At 38.7% G+C, this 13806-nt stretch overlaps 1 protein-coding gene across 1 annotated transcript in view; it reads left to right on the top strand.

The window, feature by feature from the left end:
• Positions 1–13806, top strand: part of LOC120545725 (RNA-binding protein 33-like) — a 61231-nt gene that overhangs the window by 7325 nt on the left and 40100 nt on the right. The gene's annotated exons all lie outside the window — the stretch shown is intronic.

Genomic DNA, 13806 nt, shown 5'->3' with positions numbered 1-13806 from the left:
CAAATGAAATGCTGACATTACAGAATGCATGGTTTTATACTGTAAAGGCAGTGAGATCAAAACATGTGGTTATAATGGAAGTCAATGGGGCCATTTTTGCCTCGAAGGTGTCCAAAGGGGAGTATCTGGAATTACATAAAAAATACTAATGCAATCAAATAAGTTTTGTTGCTTATCTTTGACATTATATCCAAGCCCTTAATCCCCACCAAAGCCCCATTCCCCATGATTTATTTTATGGAAAATAATTAATGTTTTGTTGGTTTTTCATAAATAATTGTTACTTCAAAGATTTAAAACTGGCATTTAAAGGGTTAAAATCCAGAAAATTATTAAATTTTTGGTAGTTTTGAGCAATTTACAAGTTGTTTAAGTGATTTATGAAAAAAAAGCAGAAATAATATTGATATATGATGATTTAATATCAGTTTTTTGGACATGTACATTTTGCCTCCGGTGTCCAAAGGGAGTATCTGGAACTATGTAAAAAATACTAATGCAATCAAATTAATTTTGTTGCTTATCTTTGACATATCCAAGCCTCTAATCACCACCAAAGCCCCATCTAGATATTATTCATTATATGGAAAAAAATAATTTTTTGTGTTTTTTGTAATAAAAATGAAATAACTTTAAATACATAAACTGGCATTTAAAGGGTTAAAATCCTGAAAATGATTGAATGTTTGGTAGTTTTGATTAGGTTACAAGTTGTTTAAGTGATTTATGAAAAAAAAGCAGAAAAAAATATTGATATATATATATATATATATATATATATATATATATATATTCGGAAAGGCACAAATAACGTGTTTTTTACGAATACTTATTTCGAACAAATACTTACAAAAATATTTGCATTCGGGAACAAGAAAAACTTTATATCAAAAAGCTGCGTTTCCTCATGAGACCGCAGTGCATGCCCGGATGAGTGAGTGAGTAATGTTCAGGAGTCGGGGGAGGGGAAAAGAGTAAAAGAGGGGACTGACACAGGCTGCTCCACACAGCAACAGAGAGGGCTCGGCTGTAGTGTTAATTTCGTCAGACGAGACGAGACTTAATATGTTCGTCAACGACCTTTTTTTCCATGACTAAGACGAGACGATGACGAGACTGCGCCAATGTCCAAAAACGCTGACTAAGACTAAATTAACATGCATTATTGTTGACCGAAAAAAGACGAGACTAAAATGTTTGGCATAAAATAAAAACTAAGATAAAATCTCTCTTCATTTTCATCTACAATCGTCTCTACTTTTCATCATGAGATAGAATATTCAGCTGTTACTGAGACCGTGCTACGGCACCGACAGGTGCCCTAACCAACCAGTAATCAACCGGACCGAATAGCCTGGCGGCTTCCTCTGATGTCCCTAATCGGACGTTAGAGTCAACTCAAACATCGGCTGCATGGGGCCAGTTAACACCACACCGCAGCAGGTAGACCAGCACACCAATCGCTAGCTAGCAGTTGGATTTAACACAGTTAAAATGCTGACAGCTAAACGGGTAAAGGTTTGTCCCATTCCAACACCCAGATCGCACTCCACAGTCTGTAGTCAGTTGTCTGAAAAACAAACACACGCATGCCCCACTTGAAAACACCACCAGTCTGCATTTATTTTATTGTAAAGCATCCCTTCCCCTCACAGTTTTTTCATGCAATGAAGAGTCATACAAATCTTTATATATATACATATATATATATATATATACATATATATATATATATATATATATATATGTGAGTAGTAGTAGTAGGAGAGAGTAGGTATGTAGTATGTATGTATGTATGTATGTATGATGTAGTGAAATGAGTAGCAGTATATATATGTATATATAATAGTATATATATATATAGAGAGTATGTATATATGTAGTGAGATAGATATAGAATATAGAGGAATAGAGGAGATTATATATATGAAAAGAGAGAGGAGAGAGAGTATATATATATATATGTATAGTAGGTAGAAGATAAGAAAAGGAAAAGAAATGGAGTGAAAAGAAGAAAAAAAGAAGGAAAAAATAAAAAGGAGGAAGAGGAAAAAACAATAAAGTGTAGACAAAAAGTAAAAAAGAAAAAGGAAATAAGAAATAAAAAGGAAAGGAGAAAAGGAAAAAAAAAAAAAAGAAAAGGAAATATGGATGAAAAAGAGAGAAGGGAGATGTAATATAGAGGAAGGAGGATGGAAAGGAATGGAAATGGATGGAGGAAGGAGAGGAAGGCTGGATGCAGTGGAAAGGGATCGACCCCTCGGATGGCTGTAAGTTAGAAAGCCTGCACATTTTCAACAAAGCTTTAATTAGAAAACACTGGATTAAAAATATAAAAGACGTTTCAGTGTTCATCCAAACACCTTCATCAGTTGTTTAGGCAAGGCAAGGCAATTTTATTTGTATAGCACATTTCAGCAGGGCTGCAACTCAATGTGCTTTACATTAAACATTAAAACATAGTTAGAAGTTCAATACAAAATTAAAAATAGTTAACAAGAATTAAAACTATTCATACAAAAAACCCCAATTAAAAATAGATTAAATACAAAAATAAAAGAATAAAATTCCCAATACAGTGCAGTACAAAGAATTAAACATAAGCAGTATCAAAAAGAAACGTCTTCAGGCTTGTTTTAAAAGAGCTGAGCGTGGGTGCCGATCTACAGTTCACCGGAAGTTCATTCCAGATGCGTGGTGCATAGAAACTAAATGCTGCTTCCCCCTTTTTTCTTCTGATTCTGGGGATAGCAAGCAAACCTGTCCCTGATGATCTTAGAGGCCTCTGCGGTTCATAGTTCACAAGTAGATCCAATAGGTAATTTGGCCCTAAACCATTTAGCGACTTATAAGAAGAATTTTGAAGTCTATTCTTTGGTTTATAGGAAGCCAATGTAGAGACTTTAAAATTGGAGTGATATGATCCACTTTCCTTGTGTTAGTGAGGACTCGAGCAGCTGCATTTTGAATCAGCTGTAGCTGTCTGACTGATTTCTTTAGAAAGACCTGTAAGTGTTATGGTTTCTGTGTTTTGCTTTGCATTTTGCCCCTTTTCTGTTGCCTGTTTGTTCACTTCTGTGGCCTTATTGATTTCTGTATGTTTCCTGTGTTTGTATATTCTGTATATTCCTGTTCCCTATTGTGTTTATGTATTCCATTCTGTGTTTTGTGTGTTTCGGTTAATTCCTGTGTTCCCTGTTGTCCCTTGTGTGGTCTAGTGTTGTGTCAAGTTTCTGTATTTAGTGGAATTCATGTTTTCTGTCTTTTCTGTTTCCGTTTTTATTTTGGTAGTCTGGTTTTCTGTCTTGTCTTGTCCAGTTTACTTCCTGTGTTTTCCCTCCTTTGTGATTGTCCTGCCCCGCCCTGATGTGCTTCACCTGTTGTCTCACCTGTTTCTGATTTACCCATCACCTCATGTATTTAGCCTCCGTGTGCCCTTTGTCTCTTGTCAGATCGTCTGCGTTTGGTCCTGTTCGTTCCTGCCTATGTGTTGCCGTCAGCCTGTTGTGGCTATTTGTCTGTTGCTTTTGTTTTTTTCCCTGCGTGACTCTGAGTGTTTTCCTAGTCTTTGTACTGCCGCTTTTTGTTAATAAATCCCTGAGTTCGACCATCTCCTGCCTGCCTGCCTCCCTCTCTCTGCGTTTGGGTCCACATTCCCTGCTCCCACATTACAGTAAGAACACCGTTACAGTAGTCTAGTCTACTGAAAATAAAAGCATGGACAAGCTTTTCTAAGTTTTGTTGACACATAAGTCCTTTTACCCTTGATAGATTTTTAAGGTGGTAAAAGGCTGACTTTGTTATCGTCTTAACGTGACTGTTAAAATTCAGATCAGAGTCCATACCTTCCTTACACTGAGATTTCTGGCTTTGTCTGTTGTTTTTAACATAGTTTGAAGCTGGGCGCTGGTTCTTAGTCGTTCCTCTTTGGCTCCAAAAATGATCACCTCAGTTTTTCCTTCATTTAACTTTTAGAAAGTTGTGGCACATCCAATCATTAATTTGTTCAATGCACCTAGCCCGTTTTTGTATTGGACTATAGTCTCCAGGCGACAGCGTTATATAAATTTGTGTGTCATCAGCATAACTATGGTAACTTATGCTATTGTTTTTCATTATCTGGGCCAGTGGGAGCATATAGATATTAAACAGAAGAGGCCCCAGGACAGAGCCCTGTGGAACTCCACATGTCATGTCTTTGTGCTCAGAAACATAGTTCCCTATGGATACAAAGTATTTTCTATTCTTTAAATAGGATTGGAACCACTTTAATACCAAGCCGGAGAGGCCAACCCAGTTTTCTAATCGATCCAAAAGTATATTGTGGTCAACCGTATCGAATGCAGCATTAAGATAAAGTAATACTAGGACTGTTGTTTTACCACCATCCGAGTTCAAGTGGATGTCATTAAAGACTTTTACAAGAGCCGTCTCAGTGCTGTGGTGAGGTCGAAATCCTGATTGGAAGGCATCCAAAATATTGTTTAGAGATAGAAAACGGTTTAGTTGTTGGAAAACGGCTTTCTCAATAATTTTGCTTAAAAATGGAAGGTTCGAAATTGGCCTGTAATTGTCCATTAGTGATGTGTCTAAGTTGTTCTTTTTTAAGATTGGCTTGATGACTGCAGTTTTCAGGGCCTGTGGGAAGATACCTGAGAAAAGAGATGTGTTTACAATTTGCAGGAGATCAAAAGCCAGACAATTAGAAACAGTTTTGAAGAAGTCCGCCGGTAGTATATCCAGACAACAGGAGGAGGTTTTTAGATGTTGTATAATGTCCTCTAGGTTTTTACAGGTAATCACTAGAAATTGTGTCATATTGGGATTTGTTTTGTCTGGACATTGTGACAAAATATACCCTGTATTTGATTTGGATGCACTGACTGTTTGCCTAATTAGGGCCCGAGCGCCGACAGCGGCGAAGGCCCTATTGAAACTGAAGGAATTATTATTGTTTGTTTGTTTCTTTCTTTCTATTCTTTTTCCCGTCAAATGAATTGGCTTTTTGAGGGGCTTAACATATTCAAAAACTCACCAAATTTGGCGGTCGCATCAAGTCTGGTGAAAATTTATGTATTTTAAGGGTTTCGGGAATAGGCGCACAAAAATGGCTCGCTAGCGCCCCCTAGAAAGTTAAGAAAATTGAGCCCCTGCAGTGCGTTTAATGTAGACTCACGAAACTTGGGACACATATGTATGGTGCTAAAACAGTATCATAAGTATTTGTAACTTGTGAAACCTAATGCACAAATAAATGCAGAGGGATCCGTATCTGTAAGGACAATGCACAAATAAATGCAGAGGGATCCGTATCTGTAAGGCCAATGCACAAATAAATGCAGAGGGATCCGTATCTGTAAGGCCAATGCACAAATAAATGCAGAGGGATCCGTATCTGTAAGGCCAATGCACAAATAAATGCAGAGGGATCCGTATCTGTAAGAGCAATGCACAAATAAATGCAGAGGGATCCGTATCTGTAAGGCCAATGCACAAATAAATGCAGAGCTATTTGTATCTATAAAGGTGTATCTGTGTCCGTGACTCTTATTTGTAACTCGTATTTCATCATTTGTAAATGAACTTAGCATTTTTCAATGTAAATATACGTGTAAATCTCCTTCTATGTGTGTGGGTACTTTTGAGACTGTTTTTCCGCGCGGTTTGTGGCCAGAAGATATTCGTAACTCAGGTGACAATCCCAGCACTCTCCACTAGATGGCGGTGTTAAGTGACGATCCCAGCACTCTCCATAGATGGCAGTAATGCAACACTTATGGATGCCAACTGCTGTTAAACCACATGAAGAAGCCTTGTTAAATGTTTCAGAGAGACGGTTGGCACCATAGACATAATAGAATCTACCTCGTGTTCCTCCAGGTAAGTTGATATTATTAGGACTTTGTCGTCAGATAAATTACATTTATGTTTTCAGCATCATTGTTGCAGTGCATTTGCAATTTCCTTTGTGTTGTTATGGTGGAAGTTTGCAACTTTTTAGAGTGTGCTAACAGCAAATAGCGATGCTAACTTAGCTAGCTCGTTAAAGTCAGGAATTTGCAGTATGAAATATTAAGCGCTGCTTAAATTGTTAGTGGGTCCAGTTGTAAAGCTAGTGAATATATTTGGTAGGCCTATCATATGAAACTAGATGATCTAAGTTAAGCTATATATAATAATAATAATATATATATATATATATATATATATAAACCTATAAAGAATTTAAATTTAACATTTGCTCGACATATTGTAACCATGTTATTAGTACAGTAATTGCAACACACTGGGTTAAATACATGCTTCTCCTGTAAAAACAAAATTATGTGCAGTTGTACACTCTGACAAAAAATGATAGTTTAATCACTGAATCTGCCATGTTTTACAGATCAGATGCTGTCCTGGACACCTGTTTGACGAGGTTTACCTGGACCCACAAGACTCTCCTCACAGTATGAAGGTATTGTGGGACAGGTGCCAGACTTCTGCCAAGTGATGATGGTCTGAAGACAACACAGCAGCATCAGGAAAGATTCAGTATCCACAGGATGACTTCTGTGACCTGACAACCTACATTACCAGCTGACACATCCTCAGTAGAAAATAAACCCTTTAGTCTGGGTGAGGACATGATGTGGACAGTTATCTGCTACTCTGTGCATTATGTATACACACTTTATATTTCCATTTCATTGACCATGAATAAAATGCTTTATTTCTATGCAGGATTTGGTCATTTTTAAATTCAGTAGTAAGGCTCCTTAAGCGTTATATAACATGTTTTTTTCACAAAGACGTTTAAACAGGTGATATGTCTGATTTAATACATGTAGAAGGGTCAAACACTAAGTCCTTTTAACATCCTGACTATAAAAATATAATCCTTTAAGGCAGGTAATAGTGACAGTAAGCAACACAAAACATTTAACAGTTATATACTTTGACAGATGACAATATTAATGAAACTAAAGTATTTTGGAAAGGGTATTAAATCTAATCTGCAGCTTGAAAAACATCTCACAGCATAAATATAACGGACCGATAAAAACAAATTTAAACCTGATTGTCGAAATATTAGTTACGGTGTTGAGAAAACAAGAGATTTCATTCAGCGATGAACGGTCTGCTGACAGCCCCGACAACGGGGTGGTGGAGCGCGGTGTGGGAAAACGGAGGTTGTGTGCCCGCCCTCGCGCCCGTCTCCCGCGACGCCCCCCGCTGGAAACCACGGTGCGTGTACCAGATGTTGTTTGACCGCCACTACAACTTGCCATTAAGGAGACCGGCCTGCCATCATCCGCACCGTTTGAAAGCTGAGTGCTAAATGCTCGTTCCATCACTAATAAGGCGCATGCCATCAACGATCTTTGCACCAAGGAAAAGATGGATTTTATGTTTCTTACAGAAACGTGGCAAAAGGATAAGGAAGCTGTACATTTAAATGAGCTCTGTCCTACAGGCTGCTCTGTGATTGGGACACCTCGAGGCGACGCGCCCGGCGTGCCTTGCTGTTGTGTATCTTGACAGATTCTTATGCAGAGTAATCCACTCTGAATCCTTTACCTCTTTTGAATCACAGATGATTAAGGTCGGTTCTGATAACATATTTTATTGTGTGCTAATTTACCACCCTCCTGGTCCTGCAGGCATCTTTCTTACTGATTTTACTGATTTTTTAACCTCTATAATTAAGCTGGAGAAAGTCTTAATTATTGGAGACTTTAATCTTCATATTGATGATATGTCATGTATTGCAGCTACAGATCTCCTATCCATTACTGACTCTTTTAATTTTACGAACATGTCTCAGGACCTACACACTTAAAGGGGTATACCCTGGACCTTGTTTTCTCACTAGGTCTAGAGATAGTAAATGTGTGTGTGGAGGATGTACATGTGTGGAGTGATCATAGTTGTGTTTTCTTTAACCTGGACTTACCTCGGGACCCTCGCCTCTGAGAATGAAGGCTCAAAGGAGAGTTATTAACCAGGATGTTGCTGGGAAGTTTTCTATGTTGTTTGAGCGATGCAGGCTAAGGGGTTGCAGTGATGCAAATGTGTATGTTGAGTCTTTTAACAGCCAATGTTTAGCAATTTTGGATGAAGTGGCTCCTATGAAATCAAACATGGTCTCTCTTAAAAGCCCTGCCCCTGGATAAATACATCCATTCAGAGCTGTAGAAGTAAACGTTGGAAGATAGAGCTTATGGAAAACAACTAAACTCGAAGTTCACAGGCTTTATCTTAGGGAATTAACTACCTCCCTAAATGAACTTCTGAAAAGTGCTAGAACTAAATACTTCTCTCAGCTAATATCCTCTAATAAGAAAAACCCCAAATTCTTGTTTGACACCATTAATTCAATTGTTTCACCATCTGTCCCTCCAATTGCGGTGTTCTCTTTGTCAAACAGTAATGTATTCCTTGACTTCTTTGTTGAGAAGATTAAAGATATCAGATCTAGTATTTTACCTCCTCCCTGCTGTTCCAAAGCTTGTACTTTGGCGCTTTCTCATCCATGTTTCTCCTTTGAACTAGTGACATTACATGAGGTTACCACTTTGCTAGATAAGTTGAAACCTTCTTGTTGTCACAGTGATGTTCTTCCAACTATGCTGTTTAAGCAGGTTTTTCATAGTATTGGCCCCTGTGTTGTAGAAATGATCAATACCTCTCTTTTAACTGGTGTGGTTCCTGACATTTTTAAACATGCTATTGTTGAACCTGTTCTTAAAAAACCCAGTTTAGATCCATTGCAACCAATGAATTATAGGCCTATATCTAAACTCCCTTTTATGGCTAAGATTCTAGAGAAAGTGGTAGCAGAGCAGCTTACTACTTTCTTAGAGATAAATAATATTTTTGACAAATATCAGTCAGGTTTCCGGAAAAAACATTCTACGGAAACTGCACTAGTTAAAGTTTCGAGTGATATTTTGATGTCAGCAGATTGTGGAAAGCATACAGTGTTAGTTTTATTGGACCTTACATCTGCCTTTGACACTATTGATCACAATATTTTGATTAATAAACTTCAGGATCTATTAGGGATATCGGGATCAGCTTTAAAATGGTTTTCATCTTACCTTACCGGTAGAAGTTTTGGTGTCTTTATCAATCAGATCATGTCAGATACTGCAGGTCTATCGAGTGGTGTTCCTCAGGGTTCTATCCTGGGACCGATTCTCTTCCTTTTATATATACTTCCTTTAGGACATATAATCGGCCAGTACAAGGATGTTATCACTTGTATGCAGATGACATTCAGCTATACTGCTCTTTTAAGCCTACTGAGTTATATAAACTGTCATCCCTACTCAACTGTCTGAGTGGGATTAAGCAGTGGCTAAATGATAACTTTTACTGTTGAACTCAGCTAAGACTGAAACACTAATCATTGCCCCAGAGCAGAGCATCGCTCAGATAAAACAGCATATCGGTGCCTTAGGCCGTCCTGTGTAGCCGAGGTCTCAGGAGCTTAGGTTTTGTTTTTGATGTTTCCATGTCTCTAGAGAAACACTTCCGAAGCAACTTATTAAAAACTGTTTCTTTCAATTAAGGAACATTTCAAAGATAAGAGCTTTGGTGTCAAAGGCCGAATTGGAGATGATTATTCATGCATTTATTTCGTCCCGTTTAGATTATTGTAATAGTCTTTTTATTTGTCTTGATAAGAAAGATCTTTGTCGCCTCCAGACTGTCAGAATTCTGCTGCTAGGCTTTTAACCCACACTAGTAAGCGGGCACACATCACTCCGGTTTTAGCTTCACTTCATTGGTTACCAGTGAAATTTAGAATACACTTCAAGATTTTGGTTCTAACTTTTAGAGCGCCCCCATATATCTCTGACCTGATACAGCTGCGTCACGACCTCCGTAGTCTGAGATCAACAGGTCAGAGATTTTTAGTTGCCCCCGTACACATTTTAAAACTAGAGGGGACGTTCGTTTCAAGCTGTGGCACCTAGGCTGTGGAACTCACTGCCTCCTTCCGTGCCGCTGCTTGGATTCAGTGACAAATTTTAAAACTCAGTTGAAAACTCTTCTTTTTAAAGAGGCGTTTCAATAGACCATAGGGTGATTAGGCCGGTTTTATTGTGTCCTAAGTGTCTTTTCTGATTATGTACTGCAATGTATAAATGTTGTGTATCCACCCATTTGTTGTGAAGCACTTTGTGATTTTTATCTGTGAAATGTGCTATACAAATACATTTTACTTACTTACTTACAATACAGTCCTTACAGTAGCAGTTAATACTTTAGTTACTGAGCAGTTGAGAAGTATGACACCTGTGGAGCAATATCTTCATCCTGATGGTTTCTCATACTTTGAGGAGAGTCTGGTGGGTCCAAGTACGCCTCATCAGTGGTCAGTCAGATCAGTAAAACACAGCAGATTCAGTGTTAGATTGAACTAACTAGGCTATCATTTTTTTATCACGATGTACAACTGCACATACATTTGGTCTTGAATAAAGGAGCAGTGTAGTGAAGGTGCTAGTTCTGGGTTTATCACCAGGTTCACTCAGGTATGTCGGCCAGAACACCACTTAAGGCAAATATTCCAGAGTATGAAATGAAGAGCTGAGAGATGGTTCTTATTCTGTTTATTTCTTCCTTTTTCTTGTTTGAGTTTGAGTGTGTGTGGTTCCTATAAAGAGAGAAACATAATACAAATGAATAAAGGAAACATACTGTTTGTATACACTCATTCCACCTTAAGCAGTAATAACATTACCAAACATAATATAAACAATAGCTGGAATATGGCTATATATCTCAAACTCCAATTCAACCCATTATTATATGGGATTCTCAGATATTTTCGCCCATCTGTTAAGTTACTGCTAACATAGACAACACTTCATGTTATGAATGATACGCTTTAAATCCTCCAACAACAAAACGGCTGGATGCTTTTATTTTGAAAACCTAGCAAAGCCTCGCTAGATACACCTTGATAGCGGTACAGGAAACAATATGTAACACCACTTACTTCTTATTGTACTCAACCACAAAAGTATTGAACAATCCTAACAAGTAGTAAAAGTATAAACATAAACACGATGCTACATGTTTAGACCGACGCGTGCAGTCGAATTGAGCCAAAGGCGAACGTGGATATAATTAGCACAATGGTTGCGTAGCGTAGCAATCCCTTAAACTCCTAGCTAACTCTCATCCACATCAAATAGCAGAAATAACAGCTGGTTTAACGAAGAAATACAATATCACGATGCAGCAGATATACTTACTATTCTCATTTACGCACACTCTGAAGAAAAGGTACCGCTCACAACTACAATCCAACTGACCAACTAACTGTATCATACTTATTAACTGTCATGTTAGCTATAATATAGCTACCAGCACACACTTGGCCACCCTGTTAACGGCAATGAAAAAACGGGAGTAAACGTGAAACATAAAACACAATATGACCAACTGTACTAAATAATAGCAACATTAACATAACTTAGCGCTTAATAATATTTCAGACTGCCATACAAAGACCAAGCAAGCCCATGTTACAAGCCTGACTTTAACGAGCAAGCTAGCTAGCTAAGTTAACATCGTTGATTAAGCTGTACAAGAACGTGAATGTTAGCACACTCTAAAAAGTATCGAACTGTCACTGCCGCCATAACAACACAAAGCGAATTGTAAATGCACTGCAACAATGATGCTGAAAACATGAATGTAATTTATCTGACGACAAAGTCCTAATAATGTCAACTTACCTGGAGGAACATCCATTGACATATATAAACAACATCAAGTAGATTTTGCGAACAGTGTAGCTAGGCTTCTTCACAGCTTTCATTTATTTTAACAGCGGTTGGAATCCATAAGAGTTGCATTACTGCCATCTAGTGGAGAGTGCTGGGATTGTCACCTGAGTTACGAATATCTTCTGGCCACAAACCACGCGGAAAAACAGTCTCAAAAGTACCCACACACATAGAAGGAGATTTACACGTATATTTACATTGAAAAATACGAAGTTCTTTTACAAATGATGAAATACGAGTTACAAATAAGAGTCACAGACACAGATACACCTTTATAGATACGAATAGCTCTGCATTTATTTGTGCATTGCTCTTACAGATACGGATCCCTCTGCATTTATTTGTGCATTAGGTTTCACAAGTTACAAATACTTATGATACTGTTTTAGCACCATACATATGTAACATGTCAAGATGTACAAAAAACGTCATTAGAGCCATACCCTTAACCCAACAGGAAGTCCGCCATTTTGAATTAAATGTTCGAAATTAGTGCGATTTTGGCCATTTCCACATCGTACTTTAACGAACTCCTCCTAGAGATTTCATCCGATGGACTTCAAACTTGGTCGGTACCATCCCAACACCTTAACGATGAAAAGTTATTAAAAGAAAAACTTTTCGTCAGATGGTGTGGGCGTGGCGGACATTTTGAGTGTTTAGCGATGAACAAAGAAGTTGTTGTAACTTGAGTGTACGTTGCGTATCTGCCCGAAATTTCTCACGATTGACAAGGGTCCAGGCCTGAGGACACCTACAGGCCAAAATTGACTTTTGGTCATAGCGCCCCCCGCTGGCAACAGGAAATCTGCCTTATGTGACAAACATCATCCGATTTGCATGAAACTCAGAATGTGTGGTCTACGTGTGATACTGAGCCGCCCCCTATAATATGGCCACGCCCACTTACTCAGGCCACGCCCCCTTTGATAACATTTGAACCATTTAAGGTAGAGTCTTGTGTGAGGTGTCATTGAACTCAGCAGAGAGTTCCTTCTTTATTGGTGATGGTTTGGCCCGCCCCCTATGCATAAGCCACGCCCCCTTTCATAACATTTGAACCGTTTAAGGTATACCCTTGTGTGAGGTATCATTGAACTCAGCAGAGACTTCCTTCTTCATTGGTGATGGTTTGGCCCGCCCCCTATGTTTAAGCCACGCCCCCTTTCATACATGCTGACCCATTTAAGGTAGAGTCTTGTGTGAGGTATCATTCATCTCAGCAGAGGCTTCATTTTTAATTGGTGATGGTTGGACCCGCCCCCTATGCTTTGGCCACGCCCCTTTCACAGCTAATGAACCGTATGACGTAGAGTCTTGTGTGAGCTATCGTCGAACTCGGCGGGGAGTTCCCTTTTCATTGGTGACGGTTTGCGGCGTCTGAGTGCCGCGCGAATGCACGGTCGCAAGGAGCGGCGTCCGCCGGTAACCCCGACGCGCGCAGAGGTGCGAGGGCCCGTCCATCGCTGCTCGCAGCTTTAATTTTTTTAATTTTTTCTTTGATGAAGATGGCAAAATCATTGCAACCCTTGGTGGATGAGAGTTCAGATGCTACTGGCACTGCCATGTTTGTTAACCTATCAACAATAGCAAACAAGGCACGTGAATTATTATTGTTTTTAGCAATGATATCAGAGAAGTAGGACCGCCTTGCATTCCTCAATTCCATATTATATGTGCGTAGTATCTCTTTATAAGTGTCATAGTGGACCTGTTGACACTCTCTTTTTTTTAGATCTCACATGTGTAACATTTCTCCATGGAGATTTTTTTTTTTGCTCAGGAGAACCTTGACCTTAGTAGGAGCAATGGCGTTAATAACATTAGTAATTCTACAGTTGAAGTTATCCACAAGCTCAGTTACTGTGGCTCCAGAAGGGACAGATATGGAAGAAAAAAGTAGAATGAATTTTTCACTGGTGCTTTCAGTGATGTATCGTTTTCCAATTGCCATAGTTTCAACACTTTTTTGCACCGAGATAGAACTGTTAAAAAATATACATGAATGGTCAGA

Source organism: Perca fluviatilis, chromosome 17, assembly GCF_010015445.1.
Source record: "Perca fluviatilis chromosome 17, GENO_Pfluv_1.0, whole genome shotgun sequence".
Classification (NCBI taxonomy): domain Eukaryota; kingdom Metazoa; phylum Chordata; class Actinopteri; order Perciformes; family Percidae; genus Perca; species Perca fluviatilis.
Note: the sequence above shows the minus strand (reverse complement) of the source record. Positions and strands in the feature narration are given on the sequence as shown.